General features: G+C 51.7%; 1 protein-coding gene across 1 annotated transcript in view; it reads right to left on the bottom strand.

Moving 5' to 3' along the window:
* KIRREL3 (kirre like nephrin family adhesion molecule 3) overlaps positions 1-18,989 on the bottom strand; it is a 344,477-nt gene that overhangs the window by 28,377 nt on the left and 297,111 nt on the right.

The raw sequence follows: 18,989 nt of genomic DNA, 5'->3' as shown, positions 1-18,989 counted from the left end.
TTTGCCAAACAATGAGCGAACGTGACCTAATGGGGCACCATCTGGCAACCTGCCACTCCGGGGTGGGTGGGAAAGACAGGAGATGCTGTGAAACTTCAGCCGCTCTTTGGGGAAAGGGAAAGAAAGTGCAGGCAGCAGCCGGGGGGAAAAAAACATAATAAACCTCCCAAAACAACTGACAGGTAAATTAGAGGGAAGAGGATTTCCCTAAGGAATCTCTGCCCCTGTTGTCTTGGGGCTGCCCTCTTCTGGTTGCGCTGGATGGGTTGGGATGTTTGGGTTGGGGGAAGATGCAGGCACTGGGAGCTGGACTTGCCCCATCAGGCTCCGGAGAGACGAGCCATGGAGGCTGCTTCCCACGCGGCGTCGGTGGGGTGGTTTTAGGAAAGCTGTCCCCTTCAAGGTGAACAGCATCTGCTCATGACCCTCCCATGGGTCTCCCGCTCCTGCCTTTACTGCTCTCCTCTGCTTGTCCCCACTGCTCTGCTATGGGTTCCCCTTGCTTTAATGCCAGACTCGTGCTGCCCCAAAGGCAACCAAAGACAACTGGAGCTACAGTGAACTCATACAGAGGGTCTGTAGGCACAGATGTCTTCCCCGAGTGCCTCTATGGGGCTGGAGCGAGAGCGAAATGCCGGTCCGCGGCAGGCTGGAAAATGCTCTGACAGTGCTCTGCTAGAGCAAATTCCCCCGGCGCCTGCTAATGTTAACCTAACTGAATCAGGACAGCTGACCTGCAAGGCTTCACCCACCATCTGATGACACAAGCGTTTTGAAAGAGATGTATTAGCGGTACAGATGTGAGCTGATTTGTATGCGCTTATCTGCCCTCTCATTTCATTTATCTTTGCACCTCTAACAGATGCTGACTGGCCACTTCAGCTTCCCTACCCTCCCTTCCTCCCCAGACTCCCCCTTCAATAATTAATCAGGAGATGCCGCTTTTATTTCTAGGGCTGCGCTTCGTGTGTTAATGAGGGAGGCTCCTCGTAGGGAAAAACCAGCACAAGCGACACCTTCCAGCTGCTGCTCCAAAGGTTTGAATGGTCAGTGATGCTTTGGCGATGCCTTTCTCCTGCCAGAGGGAACTGCAACCCAAGCCAAGGGGCTTGCAAGAGGTCGGCCAGCAAGGCTGATCTCAGCATCACGCTTCCCTGCCTCCTGATGGGATCTGCGCCTTGCCCTCCTGCCTCCCTGCCGCTGGAATGACGCTGCCCATCGCAGAGAGCATCTGCCAGCGTTGTGGCAGCAGCTTGTCCCTTGGGGATGCTCCCCCCCCCCCCCCCGGCCCTGGCTGCAGCAGGAGAGAGCTGGGGAGATCTGCCAGAGCTCCGATATCTCGTCCCTGAAGCTTTGCACGGGTTGTGGGGTGGAGAAGAGACACGTCCTCGTTTCCTCCTGTTTGGTTTGCTAGTCAAAAAGCCACACCTCAGCAACACTTGATGACAGAAAGCAAGTAGGAAGGAAGGTAGAAAGCTAGAGGGACAGGGAAACTTCAGCTGGTGAACATGGAAACACCCTGTGCTTTTTGACAGGAGTATTTCTGCTCTGTTAAGCTCCTTTACAACTTTGTCCCCGTAGAGGGTCCCAGCCACAATCAGATTTTCGGCCTCTGAAGGGTCTTGTTCTGCTACTCAGGTGCTCAAGGGAGGCACTAGGTACATGAAGCCATTTTCCTTGCAGCAGTCGATGGGACGGGGTGAGTGTGGCACCAAAGCCGTGGGGGAATCCAGCGCTTCTCTTGTGCCTGGCACTTTCCTTGTTACTTTACACAAAACCACCTTCCCTGCTCTGCAAAGGACAAAAAGGAGGTTTCAAGATGAGGATAAAAGTCACTTCTGAGTTCCCTGGGTCATGTCCTTGCAAGCCTGCCTGCAGATCCTCCTCCCAGCAGAGACACAGAGGGCACCAGGGCTTGGAAACCAGACGGAGAAGTGTCCGGACGTGGGCTCGAGCTGGGCAGACTTCAGGTGAGTCCCTCCTGGAGGTTGCCAAAGAAAGCAAAATGGAGGGCAAGGTTTCCAAGAATTGTTTGACTTTGCAGTGGCTTGGGAAAACACACACAAACAACTGTGGCATGGTGCTTTATGTATTTGTTCAAAACCGATCGCTTCCGCAAAACCGGATTTCCCGAGCGTGGAGATGTGTCACAAACAGCAATTTTTCGTGCTTCAGCAGAGATCAAGGTTCTTGCTCCAGTTTTCCAAGGCTTAACACTGCTAAATCAATGTGGCTGAACAAGCAGTATAGATCTTTTATAATGTCAAATTGGTTTTTAATAACGACAGCTGATAACCCTCTTGTAAAGCTTCCCGTGGTGGGCTCGTGGACAGCCAGAAGGCAAGTTACTTATGTTTTTAACAAGCCCATAACGTGTCTTACTCACCTATTAACCTTCCAGTAATTATTTACAAACAGAATCTGAATAAAACGGAGCCGAGAAGATGCGGAGGATGCTCCAGCAGCCCCATCCACCACTTCCACCGCTTTGGCTCTTCATGATCTCTTCCTAATGTCTCAGCAGCCTTATTTCATTGAGCCTGGCTCCCAGCCAGCGCTCCCTGTCCTACCACCGTCGAGAGGAGGGGCTTCTTTCATTTATATTCTTACCTTGAAGCTATTTATAGATTGCAAACGTGTCGCCCAGGGTCTCTTCCAGACTATATAAATTTACCTCCTTTAGTCTCTCCTCGTATGACTTAGCCGCTAACTCACCTGTCATTTTTTGCTGCCGGTTTTCTTCCTAAGCCAAACCATATCGCAGGGGCTGTAGGGACAGGTCTGTGCAGGGGTAGGACAGCATCATTGTGTGTCCCCCGTGCTGAGCCTGCCCCAGGAGAGGGGCGAGGGTCTGCCCTCGGGGATCCCACCCAAAGGACCTCTTCCCGTGATTTTCTGGCGCTCGCCACGCCGCGGGGAAGGACTCAAAGGTTGGCATGGCCGAGGGGACACCACGGGCCGCATCCCAGCCTCCCTGCGCTTCTCGGGTGGTCCCCATGGGGTGACAGTGGCAGCATCACCGTGAGATGCCTTCACTGCCCGCTCTCTACCACCAGCAGGCACCTTTTGAGGACCTCTCTCCAAATTCACCACTTCCCCCCCCTATCCTGTGTCGTAGGGCCAGCACAGACCTAGCATCCTATCTGCTGCTGTCCCTCATCCCCTCGGGCTTTGCACATTTTCTCATCTTCCTTTCTCTTCACCAAGCACCATCTCAGCCTATTTCCCCAGATGGGTATTTCTTCCCCTCCGGGCTGAGTTTCATTTTGTTGTTCCCTTCCCCATATTTCTAACCTGCGTTAGTTTTTCTCTGGCCTCACTGGAGTGTGGAATCGGCCAGTGTTCACTGGAATCGGCCCGGGTGAGGGAGGAAAACAAATTTCAGCCAGGAAGCAGATATTTCGATCCAAGCTTCAAAGGGACTATTACAGACAGCAATGAAAAAACAGTGATTAAAGAATAAAAAACCCCACGCCTGTACTGGGTCCTTTTAACACTTAAAGATAAGAGGGAGGGGGGACTTTTCTAAGGAGACGTTCTCCAGGGAAATAGCATTTTTCTGACTCCATCGATCGCTTCCCAGCTAAGAGTGCACACAAGCAAATAAGAAAGGACAGTTTGGGATATGTTAGCTCACAAGCAATGCCGTGGCTTTGTTTCAGTTTTCATGCGTCAGTGCTACTTCAGTGACCTGCTCTGGTTTCTGAAGGAAACCTGCCGAAAGCCGGGAGCAAGCGCCCGTGCTTCCTCCCAGGGTCTCAGTGGAAGATGCTCAGCTGAGTCTTCTTCTGCACAAGGGGTTTTTACCCAGCAGCTCCACCACTTCACCCCAAGGACCCCGCTTCTGGCCAGGCTTCCAGGCTCGTGGAGCCCATGAAAAGCTAACCGCGTTCGCGACAAGAGTGTGACATGTCCTATAGAGCATCGGTACGTAGAGGATAGCAGTACGTAGAGCCAGCAGTTCATCTGCCTGAGCACTGCCCAAGCTCGCCGTAACAAATAAATTCCTCTGTCTGCGGTACAAAGACTCGTAATTCTTCAACAAACAGCGTGCGTGAACAAGCTATTTACTTTACAACCCTCGAAGGCTGTAGGACTAGTACAGACGCTTCTTTATAAAGCTCCTCATCAGGCCACGGCTCTCTCCAGCATCTCCCAGCAGCACGTGAACAACCGGAGGGCATCGCTAGCACCCACCCCTCGGCACAGGAATGCTGGGGCTCTCTGAACTCTGTAATGTCCCGTCAAGCGCTACCGCAGGCTACGTGGATCCTTGCTAAGGAGGTTTTTTTGCAGTTGCCAGCAGCACGCGCGCTCCTTGAACCAGACCTCCCAGCAGATCGGCTGCTCTGACGGCGTGTAACCCAGGGAACTGGAGTGTATCATAATTTTTAATTAACAATGCAAAATAAAGCAGTTGCTTGCCATATAAGTTGTGTTTACTAAGAATGACTTAAAATAGATAAATATTTTCTTGGACGCATTTTAATTGCTTAATAAAAGTACCAAGAACACCCACAAATACCTTAAATAAATGCATGGCTCAGGGAATGAATTAATTAACATTTCATTCCTGGGAATGGCTATTAATTGCTACAAATTGCTCAGAGAATGGGTTTTGTTGCTTTATTGCCAGCAGTACCTTCAATTCCTAGTGCCGTAACGTGGCAGTCCCCTCTCATCCTCAAGAGGAGAGCCGTCCCCATGCGTGACGGCTGCCAGCGGGATGCTGCGAGCACCACTCCACATCCCTCCGCTGCCCCCGTAACCCTGGCATCCCCCATGGGGAGGAGCTGATGGAGAAGGATGGTGTTTCATGGACAATGTGCTGGCATCCCTCGGAGGTCCGTGCCAAGCAAGGATAGCGGATGGCTCGTGCTGGCAGCTCCACGTTTGCAGAGCATCTCCCGCGAGTGACAGTCTTGTGAGAAACGACTGAGCGAACAACAGGGCCCGAGCAGTGTCACGCTACCCCCCTGCACGGCTCTGGCGTGATGCATCGCGCAAATTATTTCTTTATTAAGAGTAAATTTCCATAATGGTGATCTATGGGGTTATTCCTCTTCTCCTGCCTGCTCCCTCCCTAATGAAGACGTGTGAGCCCCGTGCGGTTCCTCAGCCGCATGTCTGCTGTCCTCCCTCCGTGCCGATGCAGCGGGTTCATTTATCAGCCGGCGCAGGCGATAGGTAATCTCTCCACCATCTAAATTACAAGGCTGGGCCTTCCAGCTTGGGGTTTAATCAAGTTCAGGAGGGCAGAGCCCTGAGCAAAGCGCTGAGCATCCTTGCTGATGGCTGGCCCGTCCTCGAGCATGCGGGCTGGGGGAGCAAAGACGATGGTACCCACCATACTCAAGGAAAGGCTTCCAAGCCTCCAGCTCCCATCCGGACAAACCTCCATCCATGCACGGCCGCTGCAGCGACGGCCTCTTCCCAAACCTCTCCGTCCCTGACGCGGGCACCTCGGCTCCACCGCGAAGTGAACCCCAGGTCGTAACGGTGGAGGTGCTGCACCTCGGAGCGGAGGTGCTAATCTCCCCCTGCCTATTTTTTTTTCCCATGTGGCTTTTCTTCAGAAACAAATAAACAGCGAGGAAGACTGCAACCTCTTCCCGAATTTCAAGAGTTCAGGCTTGAATCCCAGACAAGGACATGTTTGGTGTCTGATTGCGCTCGCTGCAATACACCAGTTGCCGCTACTGGGGTTTGATTGTTTTTAAACACTCTGGGGTTTTGATGATAATAGTAACACCTCGCTGTGCAGAATAAACCTCTGGCTTGATTTCCTATCTAATCTCAGCTTCGGTGTTCCCCCTCCTGCCAAGCCAGGAGGCCGGCGATGAGCCTGATTGCTCATCAAACTGCAGCCTTTAAGGGAGGTGCCTGTCTTGGGTGCACGGGTTTTGCATGTCCTCCTTGCCATCAGCAGGTCCCATGGGTGGGAAAAATCAGTGAGGGGCTATTTAGAGCTCCCCAAACCACGCCTGAAGATGTGCAACCGGAGTTCAGCTCTCCGGGGAGCATCGGGGTACCGAAGCAGAGATGGGCAGGAATACCCCAGGGCCAGTTCTGTGCTGCCCATGGCACGGGAGCCTGGAGAAACCGAGGTGAGAAGGTTCGTCTCTCCCGGGTGGCACAATTAAAGCCGTCTCACCGGCACAGCCTGTACAAGCCGTGGTTCATTTTGGTGAAAAAACAATCAAAATAGCCTTTCACTTAGCACAGTGATCAGAACAAATTGGCTGCAGAAGCGGAGGGGAAGAAGTAAACAAAGCTGTTAACTTGTCAATGACTTGACTGATCAACCATTGTAAATAGTTAAAGCCGGCCGATGAGCCATGCCATCAACGGCGTAACGCTACGCACCGCAGCCCCAGGACCGGGCACGACCGGGGTTTGCAGCTGGAGCTGCAGAAGATCCAGCTGGGAGCGTGCCGCGTGGACCTCTGTGCGTGCCAGAGATGCAGGATGGCCATGGACCCCATGGGTGGCTTGGCCGGGGGACGGCGAGAAATAATACCTGCCCGGTGCACGTGCCTCCCATGCTGGACCACGTGCCTGAGTCGCTGATATTCGCAGCGCTGCAGCGCAGGCTGTAGAGGATTGCGGACACTGGCTTTTGCAGCAGGGAGGTGTTGGCCGAAGCACACCCCATCGTGCCCCCCGGCTCCCTCCCCAGCACAAGGGGCTGGTAGCGATGCTCACCCCCTCTGGAAGGAAACCGAAGATGCACCGATGGAAAAGCTATTATTATTTCAAAAGAAAAGCACAAAACTTCACTGGCTGGGTGATTCCTTCTGCAAATTGAGCTGTTTTCTTGACAGATCAAAACAAAATGCAGACGCTTTAGATCTGGTGGTCTTTTAATCCCGGTGTTTAAAATCCCCCTCCTCCTCTACCCCCTCACACGAGAGGGCTGTGCACCAATCCTGTCCCCATTAATCCCTCTTTTGGCGCTTCTCTTGCCACGACGGATGCTTTTCTTCCCCTCCCCTTTCACAAGTCCACCCTCTTTTGCAATAACTCCTCTCTCCTTGGCCCCAGGGTCACGGGATCATATGGAAATTGTACTTTTTTTTCCAAGTTAAATTACTAACGTTAAGTTCCTGATTTTTCTAGGTGCAGAGAAAGTTTAAAACCATTCAGATGGGTCTGAAGAAGCAAGCTACGACAGCTAGCTGCCAAAACTGCTTATCCTGGGGAAATACTGGGGATGTGAGTCACCCCCTCGTCCTGGATGAGCTTGGAGGTGTCACGTCTCCCGGGAGGATTTTACCCCTTCGGCAGCGATGCTGCATTTCATTTCTTCTGCCTACATCATCTTGACTTATCCCGCCACACAATAGACGTGACTAATAGCTTAACTATTATTTCTTGCGCGGATCGGGTAATCCAATTTCATCACGTGGTTTGTGTTTCCTCAAATCGTTTAACGGGATTAGTCCTTTCTGGGGTCTTCCTACCCCACTCCACCCCCGTAGCAGAATTTCTTTAGCCAGATTTGTGGATGCTGGCATGTCGAAGCGCTAATTCTCTGCCGTGTTTATCCTCCTGCTTAGTGCAAAGTGAATCTGTGCTGTGAAACTGTTCAAACTTGCCTTTCCCTCTACTACGGCTCTTATTTTTCACCTAAAAAACATCACCCGTGCGTGTGGCCTTTACAACTTTACACCTCGCCGTGCAATTCCTTTGGGGTTCGCGTGAAAAAAAACCGGTGGTAAATGGAGACAGAAAAACTCAGCCCTTCATCAGCATAAGAGATCTGCTGCCAGGGGGATCTCAGAGCCAGCGCTGGGCTGGGACCGCATGTTTCAGATCACTGAAGCTACCAAATCCACACACTTCAGGGCAGAAATGATGGGCACGCAGGCAGGAATGGCTCCTGCCTTCCTGCGCATGGGATTCATGCGTGGCCAGAGAGCTGTCAGGTGGCTGGGGCTTTTCAAAGGGTTTTCTCTTTCTTGGCTGACTCCTAAAGCTCCTCCGAGGTTTTGACCTGGGCTTGATTTTGGGATGTTTTCAAGGGCTTTGCGGTTTGATCTCCGTAGTGCCAGAGGGCTTCAGCACGCACCAGGTTGACCTCTCGCTGGCATGGAGAGAGGAGACAGACTTCAGGACGAGTTTATATTAACTGTTCAAGGAGGGTGACCAACCTTGGATGTGCCAAACAGCCGGGCGATGCTCCCTGCTTTGGACATGGTGCCCACCAGCTCGAGCCAGCTCCCTCTGACTTTCCAGCCCCAGCTCCGAGCAAACTCACTGAGTCGCCCTAAAGCCCTTCCTTCCCCGTGACAGCTGCTGTTGTCATCCCATCGTTCAGGCTCGCTTTTTAGGCTCTATCTGTCTGAATTTTTGGCACGTCCTCAGGTTGGTGTGAGGCACAGCTCCTCCTCTGCCAGGTTCCTTGGCTGGTCCTGCCAAAACAGTTAATTATTCAGGGCTTAACTGTGCCTAGATCAAATGAGTCAAGTTAGGATTATCAACGGAGGCAACTGTGCTCGGAGGCGTGCCGCCCAGGTGAAGACGGGTTGAGTCCTAATTAGGTGGGAATCTTCTTGCAGAAGATGCCAAGGGCAGCGATTTCTGTGTAAACCAACATGGGCTCCTGCTGGCTGAACTGTGAGTAACTTGGGGATCTGGCAATTCATAAGGAGGAATAATAAACGACATATCCCGAAACGCATTCCCTCTGTGCTAATGCAAATACACAGGCAACATACAGGTGAAGTCGGATAAAGTTGCAAGTTCACCAAAAGATCTGTTCATCTTTTCAGTATGAAATTCATCCATCCATCCATCCATCCATCCACCCACCCCCCCCCCCAAACTTACGCTTAAGTCGCTATTCTTGGCCAAGCCTCTTGAACCCCCTTACGCCACCCTGGCAACAACACTGCTCTTCTCAGCCACGTCATGAGAAAATAATCAAACGTGGCTGCATACTGGTACAACAGACTGACCCGTAAGAGCTTTGCGATTATCCATCGACCTCTGTATAAAACAGCAAGAAACAGCATTTAAAAAAAAAAAGAAGTCTCCAAAAGTAAAAACCATTAAGTCCTTAATTACACACTTCAACAGCAAAGTAAGCTGAGCAATAAGCATCGCTTGATGCTTTATAGACAAATGGCCTTCTAATCCAGAGACAACAACTTGCGTTTTTCCTTCGCTTTAATATTTGCCAACAGCTTCCAGAGAGTTTGCTTAGGAACAGAAACCCAAGGATAACTTCAAGACCTGAAGTTAACAGAGTTACTCCATGATCTGATGCTGGATGAGACCAGAATCCCTTTTGGGTCTTTCTGGGATGGGCTTTGCAAGGCTAGGTGCTGCCTACCGCAAACAAGCACACCAGGACTACTTCACGCCAGGTGGAGAGGTGGCTCAGGATGCACGGCACGTCCTCGCCACAGCTACCAAAGCCATCCAGGTTTGCAGAGGAAAGGCTGTCCTGCCAGAAACTGCCCCAGCTCAGTTTGTGCCAGCTTTCCCCTAGATTCGCTGTTTCCCAGTGAACCCAGCCTGACTGCCCAGCTGAGGAAGCCTGTGCGACATTTGCCCAAGCTCAGCAGCGGATCCACACGCCAACAGCCTACGTATGGCAGGATGAGCCTTCTGATCGACAGTGTCCGACACCAGTCATGTGTACTGGGGAAATTACCGGCACACATGGTCCTGGGGGGTGAGTGGGACCCAATGGGTTTATTTTGGGACGCCAGCATCCACTGGGTTTTCTCATACTCATGCCATGCATGTTGGCCTACATTTTGTAGCTATCCTGACAGCTCTTTTAAGCAGAGACATTTCCAAGGATGCTGCTTAGGGAATTAGTCAAATGAACAGTAACTGATGCCGACCGCAATCACCAAATCACCACGTTTACTGGAGCAGAGACGGTGGCAGGGAGAGAAGTGGATGCTAACAATTTCGTCCTCCATTTAAACCCCCCTCTAGCCCCTGAAAACTGCAATAAAGGAGCAAAGAGGGAATCGAGAGCCGAAATCCTTTAGCAAAGCACCTGCAGGGCTGAGGTGGGCTCAACCCCCATCCCAGGTCCTTCCCGCATCCCCTGCCTCATCATTCACACTTTGCTTGTCCCTGGCCACGTTCCCCACTCTCTGGCATGAAAGCAGAAAAACCTCAAACAGAGCCGAAGGCCTCTTAAATCAACGTCTTTCCCAACTCAGAAGCTGTAAGAGGATTCATTATTTATATCGCAGAAACACAAAAGCTTAGCATATTTTAAGCTGTCTGAAATGACTTCAAGGCAACTCTTCCTCTCTCTTCTTTTTTTTTTAACAAAACACATTGAGATGTCTCCCAATCGAGTGGCAGGAGGAAACGCTTTTTCTTCCGAAACAGAAAATAAAATGGAGGGATTGAGGGAGAGAAAGAAAAAATCCCTGTGATCCAGCTTAGGATCACCAAGGAACATCCATCAGGGGACGTTCCCTGTGAGATGCTGGCATAACCCTTCGACAGACCCTCTCCTGACGTCGCATGGAGGTTATGGCAGTAGGAGAGGTGAAGGAGGCATCTCTGCTACTTCACAAGCACAAGCACACGTGGCCGTATCCTTCAGAGGCAGCAGGACAGGAGGTGCTGAGTGCTCGGTGTCTTTTTTTCTCTCCTTCTCCCCCTTTTTACATTTTCAATTTAGTCACAGCATCTCTAATTTCCTTAGATCTGAAGCCACCTCGTGAGACTGGAAGGGAACGATATTGAAGAAAGATGAGGGGAAAAAAACACCAGTAATCTTGTAAAAGTCAGTTTTGAAAAATCAATTTTCTTGTGTGACAAGATTTGCTTAAGGCTTTTCGTTCTGTGAAATCAGCCCATCATCCTGCGGGAACGCATGAAGGAAGCGGCAAGTGTGGTTTGGAATAACTCAGATTAAAGACTGCTAAATTAGGCTTGAGAAGCTGCCACCTCTCCTTGCAAAGGGAGAGGAGATCTGGCCAGAAGAGCCAACGATGCTCCCCTCCCAGTCACCTTCCCAGTCACCAGGAGCCTGTCTTGAAGGAGAGGTGACCAACGAGGCTGGGAAAACACAACCCTCAGATATCTCCGAACCCTACGGACGTTTAAAAGAAGCGTCAGCAGCTTTGCTTGGTAGCAAACTGTAAGGTCTTTGCTAGCACCCAGATTTGGGTGCAAAGTTTGCTGGAAATGAGAGGCTTTGGAGACAGGTTCACTCCGACGGTGGGAAACCGCAGTGCACGAGCAAAGTCTTGAAGACTTGTGAGGTTGCCAACTCCTGCCCAACGGGATGCTGGTGGTCCTGGCTGGCTGGGGATGGCCACAACCGTGGTGCACCCCATGTTTCAGTGAGCCCTCCTGAAACACGCCAGCAAAACTCCTCTGCCATCCCCCTCCTTTGGAGAGGCACCATCCAACGCAGCATTTTGGGCTGGCTGCTTCATCACTCATTTAATTTGGTACCTTTAATCGTTTCTACATCAGGGAGTGGTGCAAGAGTACAAAGCGCTTTCCTTCCCCCCCCTTTTTTTTTTCCTTTTCCAGCCATCAGACTCCTCCTCCTCTACGCTCTCTCCTAATTAGTTCGAGCTGCCTCTGAACATCTCCCACCCGCCTGTTCCCATTACCCTGACAAGCCAGGGGACGGGAGGACAAATCTCCCCGTCCTCACACCTCCACGAGCGAAGGGAGGCTCTTCCAACCCCGTCTTCCCAGTCTCACCTGGCGCTGTGTGCCTTGGTGGAGCCCCCCCAGCAGCCCAGCCTCGCTCCCCAGCCGCAGGGGTATTTGCACCTTTTATTTTACTTTATTTTTTTTTTTAAAAGCCTGTCTTTCTCTCTCCGCCTGCCACCCAGCCACACTCCGCGCCCTGTCAGAGGGAGCTGGCAGATGGGGCTGATGCATCACGAAGGAGATCTGAAGAATTCATTTCCTGTTATTTTTTTCTTTCCCCAGCTTTCATTTTCACTTCAGAGCAAAGGTCCAGTTGTCTGGGAGGAAGCTACAAAGACAAACCCGGGCAGGAAAACAGAGATAGTCAGGAAAAATGCTACAGTGCCAATAACTTGAGACCTCTGTGTGCTTTGCATTCATTTCAACTCCCGCTTTAGCTGCATTTTGCTATGTCTATAAATTAGATTTATTCCGTGGCTGCTGTGAAACGCCTGCGGGCCCCTTCCCCGCTCCGGCTTCTCTTCCCTCCCTTGCCGAGTTTGGCTGCGGGAGGCAGCAGGAGAGGTGACAGCCCTGCCGAGGGACAGCATATGGACTCGCAGCGTCCTGCCGCTGGACAGACGGCAGCCTCGGCCGTTGGAGGAGGAGGGAGCAGATGGGAGGAAGGCAGCAAAAACCGGGAGCGTGGGGGGGCCAGAGCCTGCACATTGGCATAAATGAGCAGTTTCCCCAAGCTGGACTGATGGAGGAGGATGATTCAGGGGGGGAGAAGATCCTAAGCGTGCCAAGAAATGGCTGCAAAACCAGAGTGACCGTTCCACCTGAAGATGCTGAGATGCTTCTTGTTTGGACCAGACGTCTGGTGAGCTGCTCCCTGGACCAGTCTCTCCGCAGCCTCCTGGTCAGCAGGGACCCTTGAGGCTCTGCAGGATCGTGTGGGGCTGCCCCGGGTCCCCTTGCAGTCCCCAGCGGAGATGTCCGGGTATTTTTCCCCTGCGAGTATGACACTGAGCCTGATGGATGTGGGGGAACGTGCCCATGTGCCCATGGACTTCACACCTTGTCTGCAGTCGCTGGCTGCTCTGCAGTGTGTTTCAAACCCTTGACAGTCCCTTTTAAATATTAATAGAGATGTGACTGTCGTTTAATAAGAGCTTAATATTGCAGCCTTCCTTGGCAGAGACTGCTGGGGAGACAAAAAAAGTGCCAATTAAGCAGTGGTCTCAGTGATCAGAAGCTCTGGGGAACGCAGGGTGCAGGGGGGATGTTCCCTTTTATTCTGGGCCTTTCACGAATGGGCAGAAGAAAGCAAGCGACGTACCAAACACACCAACTCCCAGGAGACATTTTTCAAAGCCATCTGAATTTCGTATTAAAATACATTCAGGTCTTATAGTGCCAGAATAGGGAAGATGGTCACTGCTGTGGCTTGGCTGCAGGCAGCGCCAGGCGTGCCCATTAAATGGATCATTTGCCACTTCTCTGTAAAAAGTTGCCAATGAAATGCAACGCCCTGAATCTGCATCAGCTTCCCACGATCCAATAATCCCTTCTGGCCTTTACAGCCTACGGATCCATGAACATATTCTGCGGCAGCTAAATGGAAGAGGCAGGGACAACTTTGGTGTCATGGAAGAGCATTAAACTTCAAATACGCCTTCCCCTGGCCTTTTACCCGGGAGCAGAGATGTTGTGCACATCCAGAAGCCCAGCTGACCAAGTGAAGTTGCTATGGAGAGCTAGCTGGAAGAGAGACATCTGCTCCCAGTGCCTGGGGTGATTTCTCCTTCTGCTCAATGGTCCTGGCAGCAGGAAACAATTCCCAAGACTCTTCTTTCCCCAAGACCCGAATTCATCGGTTCTATAGATGAAGCATGTGGCTTCCTCTTGCTCAGCCAAAATAGCAGGCATCCATCTATCAGCCCAGCTGTCCTCACTGCCTGGACATGGGAGTTGACTCCCTTCACTTGAATCCTGCTTTGGACGCATCCCTGGAGGCAGCCCTTTGGCAGGAGGGGACCCCATCCGTACAGGTCTGACCCCTGAGGAGTGAGCATGAGGAATTAGGGATGGGAATCCCCGGGTACCACACACAGCTCAATGACTCGCTGACCTTCACTCTGAACTTCCTCCTCTGCTGTAACCACACGCCTAGGGCAGGGCCTGTCTCTTCTCTCTTGCCTTGGGGATCTGTTTTGGAGAAGTTGGATCTATGTGTTCAGCCCATGACTGATTGACTGATGATGGATGTGCTTCTAGCAATCAGTTGGCCCAGCCAGCCACGTTTACTGGGGCAGTGAAGGTGCAACGGTTCACCCCAGCCAAGCAAGGGCTGGCCATCTGCTCATCCCCTCCTCCGTTCCCCGTCCCTTTGATAAGGCTCTCCCAGTCTTCTAATGCTCCTGGCTTTGCTTCTCTTCCACCCAATGTCACCCAGCAGCACGCACTCTGATCGACTGGCTCTTTGCCATGTAGCAAAGCAATGCCAAGCCACGAGGGAGCTGGTTCAAGCATCTTGAGCAAACTTCCAAGCCGCAGCGGTGCCGTTTCCAGCAGGACATGGGGCACGCGCTCTCAGAGAACTTGACTTCTCCGTGGCAGCCTGAAGCACCTCATGAATAAGTCTGGTAAGATGCCAGCAGGTCCCAGCACTGTGCAGACAAGACCCAAAGTAAAAAGAGCAGCAATGCTTTGAGGAGTTTGAACTTCTCCTCTGGGTTTGTTATAACAAAATGTGAGAATGTGTCTCCATGGAACGAATGCCTCTGAGATGGCGCAGTGTAAGACAGGCAGGCCAAAGCACAGCTGATCCGTATGGTTTTTTCTCCTTCTCTTCTCAGAGCTCCTCCATATCAGGTGCAATTTTTCCCTATCTACCCGCACCCCAGCAAACCTGCCACTTTCTCCCCCAAGACCCAGCAGCCAAAATACTTGTAGACCCATACTTGGGCATGACTTGGAGACAGCAGATCTGCCGAAGGTGCTTGGGCTCTTCATCCACGTCTCCCCTGAGGCTGGGTGGGAAATGCCCACCCTGCATCCCAACCAGAGCCAGGACCCTGTGGAGCAGGCTGGAGGGACGGGCCTGGCACTGGATCTCTTCCCTGTTGTTGCCCTTTTGCAACAGCAACAAGTCACATCTTTTTGTTTTCACCTGCGCAAAGGCAGAGGGAGGTGAGGACACCGCCTCCCATCAGGTGCATTCAAGGGGTCAAACAAGGTCTTTTCTACCGACCGGAGCCCACTGAGCAAACAAACGAACGCTCCTGTTGCAAGCCGAGCCACGTGGTGTGTCGGCGATGACGGGGGGGCTGAGGACAGAGGGATGCTCTGGGCTGGCTCCGAGCTCCGGAACAGCCTGACCAGGCACCCTGTGATCCAGGAAGGCGGTGTGGTTCAAGCCCTGACCTGCAGCTGTAGTTCACCAAGCTGGCTGATGCAGGAAGGTCTTCACCAATATTTGGGCAGGCAGCGCCTTCAGCTTCAGCCCAACGGGGGCAGGTGGAGCTTGCTTGGACCACACAAAATGTAATCCCCCTTCTGCTATAGGATGGGGAAGAAGTGGCGTAGCACCATCCCCTGGGTGGCTGTTAAATAAATGCTTCCCAGCTCCTTCTGACCTCTGCTTCTGCTGCAGCATCAGCTGCATCTTCTGCCACGTCCTACACAATTATGGAGAGTTGCATGTGTTGTTCACAGCTGCCATACTCAACGCCAGAGCCAGATGCCTTGCAGCAGCTGGGAAGGGATAGCTCTCTCTTTCCCTTTATGTCTGTTTGTCTGTCCGTCAGTCCCACACCCTGTTTTGGAAGTGCAATGGTCCCCAGAACTGCTGGAGGGTGGTGCGAAATGTCCCCCCACCTCTGTGACTACAAAGATAACATTATTTGCAAAGGTCTCTGCTAGCCTTGGGGGTGAGAGCACTGTATCAACGGGCGAGAGTGAGATATCTATTATTGCCCTGCCTGTACCAACTCCCCATCACTCTGCAAAAATAATCATCATCAGAGGAGTCCAAAAGGCTGAGCGACTCTGCCTCTTGCAATATTAAACTTTCCCATTTTCTTCTGCCACTTTAAAGATTCTCTTTCTTACTGCGAGTGATAAATAGTAACAGCAAAAAACCACCCCACAGACACACAACAGACATCAAAAGCCAAGAGGAGATTGGCAAATAGAGAGATCTGAAGTGAGCAGAGAGGAGGCCTGGTTGCGAGTCGGTTCACGTAGCCCCGACTTCTGTTGCTTTCCATTAATTTTACCCGCCATCACAGGTGGCAGAACAACGGCGACAGCTAATTACTCTCTCTCGCGTTCCCTTTCTTGCCTGTTCGCTTGCAGCAAAAGAAAGTCAGTAAATTCCCAAATTCCCCCCTCCCCATCCCAGAATCGTCCACTGAGAGGCAGAGGCACGTGGGAAGCGCATTATTAGAGGAAGACGAGGCGGTGCAATTTGCCCGCACATATGCTCGCTGCCTGGTGGAGCCGTTTGCTGCCGCTGCTCCTCCATCCTGGCACCATGGCTACGTGACGCTCTGCCTGCAAACGAGCTGGCAGAGGCAGGCAGCGGCTCGAGGCAAGGGGAGAGGAAGGGGTAGCTTTCCCCCACCGTCGTTGGGACACCAGGGGCTTTCAGCCCGATGTGCACGGCGCTAAAGCTGATGGGGACACATCCATGGAGGTGCTGCCAAGCAGCCCAGGTCCCCCTTGAGCCTTTCTTGAGCAGAAGATGCTGCACTGGCGGCAGCAGCCAGGAGCTGTGGAGCAGCGTTTTGGTGGGCTGAGCTGCTCTTCAGCTGCAAAGGGAACAGGCTCCGAGGCGGAGATGGGATAAACCCAGGCCAGAGGGGGTACGAGACCCTATAGAGGCCATAGGATATGTCTGTGCTTAGATTGCTCTATGTGGTGAGAGGGAAAACATGCAAACGAGCAAAAGCCCTGCTGCCGGGGTTAATTCATCCCTATGCCAAAAAACCCCCACTCACGCCTCACTGCGACGCCTCGCCAGCCCTCTGCCCGACTCCCCCCGCTTGCTTTTGGTGACACTGGCCTGTCCCGTGTCCAAAAGCGAGTGACAGCCCAGGTGACATCGCGGGCGAACAAACCCCCCTGGGGAAAAAGATGCTCCTCGTCAAGGAATCGTGGCTGCCAGCGAGGGAGGAGGATTGGGATTTCAGCTCCAGCTTCAGCTGCCAGATGTCCTCAGCTAAGGAAAGGAGCAGAGGAACCATGTCTCCAGCAAAGGACCCCCCCGCCCCAGCCCACCCCCAACACCATGAGATGCCAGCAAAAAAATAAAAACCACACGTATGTGATGTATTATATAAGAGAGCACGAAGAAAACCTCTTAAGGAAAAAGCAGCTGCCTTGATTTCATCAAAGCTATATTCTCTATGGGGGGGTTGGGTGAGGGCAGAAGGAGATTTTTGTCTCCTGGGAAATTTTGTTGAATTTTGCTTCTTTTCCCTTACCACCCTAACGAAGAGAGTGAGGAGTCTGTGCTTAAAACCCCAGGACTGGCTTAGCGACTTATTGCTAACGAGCGGCACGGTTCACGGATGCTTCCTAGCCGACCATCTTTGGGTGAAACCTTTGGGTGAGATGCTCGACCTCGCTTGCTTTTCCTAGCCAGAAAAACCCGGGGTGCAAACCCGATGCAAAACTTATCACCCCTTGCAAATTCAAGCAAGGTGACAGCTTACTTGTGTGTTTGAAGCAGGGATGGCCCTGAGGAGCTGGCTGTGGATTTATGCCCAGAAAAGGGGATTTATGTTGTTTAGACATTTTTCCTTTGTGTTCAGAGCTGTTTACTGACAAACATATTGGGAGGTATTAAAAATAAATGTCGGCTGAAGACCAAGATCTGGTATCTCTATCTGAGGATGAGGGAAGCCATAGGAGATACATTAGAGTGGTTCTCTCCCCGGGGAGAGAAAAAAATATCACACTTTGTGTCTGTTGTTTGATTTTAAGGCAGAGTAAGTTCATTTTCACCAGTGATGGAGTCCTGAGTGGCCCTGGGGATGACACTGAGCTCATGTTCTGCCTTTTCACACCTCCAGATATCTTAGTCCTGGGGCTCTACACGTCCCACCCCTTTACCCACCTTCTTTCCTAGTCAGTGGCGAGGCGCAGGGGGCTCCTTGCTCGGATGTCCCACTCTGGAGGACTCCAAGCTTCGGTGCCAAAACATCTGCTGCCTTTACATAGTTAGTGAAGAGCTTTGGGATCTTTTGGAAGGGAAATGAATCCCCCCCCCCCGCCCCCATCAATCAGAGCCATTAAATGGAAGGAAGCCCCGCCGAGCACTGCTGAATCCTGTTTGCTTGTCACAGTGGTAGGGAAAAAGCCTTGTGTGATGTTAACATGTTAAGGGAACTTAAGAAATGAGAAACCCAAAGTGCTTGTATTTTTCATGCCTCGTTTTTTTCCCCCCAAAAATCCCTTTTATGAGAAAGCATAACCTGAAAAAAAGTGCAATTAGTTTTGATAGTAAAGACCACCATGAAACGAGTCATGAAGCACTTTGCAGCAAAGCAGAAATCCCAGCGCTCAGGCAACAGGAAGGGTGGCAAGACACGTGGCCTTGGGATGGGCGAGAAGGAAAGAAGAGGGCGGCGGGTGGCATCTGCAGCTACAGGGGACAGAAAAAACCCTGCGCTAAAGAGGTGGCAGCAAAGACAGGAGAAGCGTGGCAGGTCCATCTGCTATTTGGTGGAGAAAAGCAATCCAGCATTGTTTTGGCCAGGGAGAGCCACGTACCCAGAGGGTGGAAACACCCAAGAGGAAGGAGAAAATCCAGACGGGAGCCTTCAAGGCCGCTCCACTGCACAGAGAATCAGCCCAGTGGGGGTGCAGGGATGATGTGAAAGCCCCTATTGCTGAGGATCAGGCTAGACGCCCCGTCTTTGGAGCAGAAATTTTGCCAGGCCCTTGCCACCGTCTGGTTCCTCAGCCAAAGGTGGTTGTTTTGCCTTCGACTGTACCAGAATCAATCACGGCGTAAGACCCACGTGGGACGTTCTCCCAGATCCTTCCCCAGATTGTCATGGGCTTCGTTTTCCTCCTAACTGTAAATATGAAAACAAGGCTATTTGTATCTTTGACATTAATTGGCTTCTCAAATTAATAATTCTTCTGTGTAACTAGGAATGCAATTATTGCTTTGTTGTGCTGATAGCAGATATCCAGCCGGAAGTAATCGGTCCTACCAGCAAACTCGATTGTACTAATTAAGCCGTACAAGTCTAACAGGAGGTAGGTCATGGTAACCTGTCCCCGGAGGTGCCTCCTCTGTTATTATCAACTGACGCTGTTGCAAAACCAGAACTGATGGC

Source organism: Aptenodytes patagonicus, chromosome 23, assembly GCF_965638725.1.
Source record: "Aptenodytes patagonicus chromosome 23, bAptPat1.pri.cur, whole genome shotgun sequence".
In the NCBI taxonomy this organism is placed as follows: Eukaryota; Metazoa; Chordata; class Aves; order Sphenisciformes; family Spheniscidae; genus Aptenodytes; species Aptenodytes patagonicus.
This window is presented reverse-complemented; position numbering and strand designations above follow the sequence as displayed.